The following is a 3139-nucleotide window of genomic DNA, read 5'->3' as shown; positions in this document are numbered from 1 at the left end:
TCCCATGTTGTGACTCCTTTTCATCCGGTGTTACATTTTGTCCCTCCTTGATCTACTCTGGGCAGAACCTCGGCTTGCTTGTTGATCACTGCATAAATGTGTATATTTTGAATGTTGGATTGAGTCAATAAGACTCTAGTGTAACATGCTTTAAGTCAGTAAAAATGGAAATAATATGAAATATGTCAATTTAGAGGTGCATTAAATTTTAAAGCTTTATTTTAGAAGTAAAGAGTCCAAAAGTAAAGCTCGTATATAGATCTATATTGTCATGTACTTTTGTGGTTGCAAGAGCGTTCCTGAAAGAAGCCTAAATATTTAGTTCAAGCATTGACCTAAAAAAGTTTCTCTTAACGCAATTTATTTATGTTATTCTACTTTTTAAAATGTGAAACTTGCATATAGACGATCGTTTAAAGCAGAGGTCTTCAACAGGGGGTCCGTGACCCCTAGGGGGTCCGCGGAGGTACTGCATAGGGGTCGCGAAAGTTTTGGTTGATTAGACTTTTTTTATATTCCCCCTGCAATTTTTTCTACTCATTGAAATGTCTTTAAATCCACATTAACATGAATTCAACACACTGTAGTAAACAGATAAATGGAGGCAGAAGATGTCTTTCAGTCATCAATGCACACATTCAGCGACACACAGGAGCTCTTTCAAGCTGGGCACCGTTTAATTCACAACACCTGTCCCATCAACCAGGAATCAGAATCAGAAATACTTTAATAATCCCATGATAGAACATTATTTCATACCATATATTTAATTAGGGGGTCCCCGCTCCATCTAGCCATCAGTTTGGGGGTCCTTGGTCTGGAAAACGTTGAAGACCCCTGATTTAAAGGGATGTTTTTTATTTCATGATAGTTCCTCGTCCTTTTAATGATTTGATCTAACAGTTAATAGCCCCAGAATCAGTTTTTTGTTATTTATTTTTTTATAAGACCAGAATGTCTGAAAACTAATACAAAAATGTCATATTTAGTCTATATATAAGGAAAACTGACTTGAAACCCAAAAGGTTGAATTACAGAAGTAACTGGCTAAAGGAGCTGAGGTGATTCATGGAGTGCTTCAGGCTTGCATATTAATGGAAACATAAGTGGAAGAACAACGTGGGGTTGAGACATGCACAAGCAAAAAAAATATTCTCCAATCAAGGATTAGGACCCAGTTAAATCAAGAGTGTCTTACTCAGGTCCTTGAATTACTTGTTGAAAATCAAGATCTGGAATCTGAGCTACTGGAGATCCACTGTTAAGTCTCCGTGGTCCAGGACTCAGTGAGCCACTTCATCATTGTTATTTTTATTCAAGCCCAAAGTTAGTGTCGCCATATTGCTGAACAATTCAAAAAATGTATACTTTATTCTGCTTACTAGCCTCCTGGAGATACTCAGTTAATTGTTAAACAGGACTTATTGGTTATGCACACTGCCAAACATACATAATATATGTTTACTATTAAAAAAAAGCAGCTCTCTAAAGAGATAAGCATGTAGGGAAATTTAAATAATCAGATCTATTTAAGGGTCGCAGCTAATTAAACAGTCTAAAAATAGGAATCCTAATTTAGACAGGATACGAACAAGCATGGCCGTCGATGGTGAGCTCTGACATCAGCTTTAATGTAGATATCATTGTTCCATTGAAATTTGCTGCTGGTTTATATTTGATTTCCAATGCAATCAGGGGAGAGAATAATGTGCCACATAGAGGTTACTGTTCCTCGATGATATTTTACGCCCTCTATCATCTATTGCAGTATGGCTGGAGCAGCCTCATGTTTTTTTAAGAATGATGATGTGGAGTTCTACATTAAGATGCTGGTGGTACTTTTCCTTTTTTTTTTTTATCCCTTTCGGTAAGATACTGTCTCTATGTGTTTTACAACAAGGAAAATCCATAAATAAATAAATATATGTTTAAATAGGCTGGGATTTTAGCAAACCAACAATCTGGATTTAACCACCGAACCAAGAAAACTTCAAAAATCCCTGAGATTAATCTAAACTGTTTTAATCAAATCAGAATTTGCATTTATAACTGAGCTGCATCCTATAAACACTAATGTAGGCCTGTGAAGCAACATTTATACCTAATACAAACAAAATGCATTAGATTAATGATTACCATTACCTAGACAGTCTGATTTTTAAATCCAAATAGTAATTTTGAAATTCTCTTGTTAATTTTACTTCTTTGTGACAAACTTTGTGGCATTAATTTCTTAAAGCACATTTTTTTTCTTCTGCTCTGAATAGTTAGCCTTCCCAAATTTGATTGTTTCATTTGATTTTGCTTTAGCATAACATATTAATCTTATTGTGTGGCTTAATATGTAGCATTATGTTAGGAGTTTTAATAGTTTAAAATTTGTGACAATGAAGGTGAGGATGCGGGTCTGACCAATAAGAACACTGTTTGTAAGATTCAAAATCAGGTTTGTGTTCAGTGGGAAATAAAAGGATCAATTTGGCTCCAACCATAATACAAACACACATTAGTATTTCTGAACGTAACAGACTTATTGCCAACATACTACAGGCTGTATAACACAGGTATAAACAATATGAATCCACCAATCATGTGTGGTTATTTAAATACTTTGTTACCTTTCTTAAGTAGAAATTTTGCCTATCTATCCTTTACTAGATTCATCATTTTATACAACTTTTTACTTCTACTCCTTCCAGTTTTTATGCAATTATCTCTAATTTCTACTCCTTGCATTTTAAAAACAGAATTGTTAGTTTTGTTTCATTTAATCACATTTTCGTTACAGCCTGTTGGTATAAAAAAATTATTAAAAACTCTCTGTGCTTTCTTTGTGGTTGGACTTTATTACTGCACCAACTTGTTGTTCATATACAAAATGAATTGTTTTTCAACAGGATATTTGAAAAAAGTTAGATTTGACACTTACCATTAGTTATAAAACTAATAAAATTGAGTATGATGAAGTTATCATCCAGAATTGTAGAAAATGTCCCTTTAATAGGGTAGAGTAACCAGGTTTAAATTATCTATCCTCAACATTTTTTCATTAATTACTTTTATACTCTAAGAAGTTTTAAGCATGGTACTTTTACACTTTTACTAAAGTGAAAAGCTTATGTCTAACTTTTTTTTAAAC

The sequence above is a fragment of the Cyprinodon tularosa genome, unplaced genomic scaffold (genome assembly GCF_016077235.1).
Source record: "Cyprinodon tularosa strain WSP-4 unplaced genomic scaffold, ASM1607723v1 ctg590, whole genome shotgun sequence".
NCBI lineage: Eukaryota > Metazoa > Chordata > Actinopteri > Cyprinodontiformes > Cyprinodontidae > Cyprinodon > Cyprinodon tularosa.
This window is presented reverse-complemented; position numbering follows the sequence as displayed.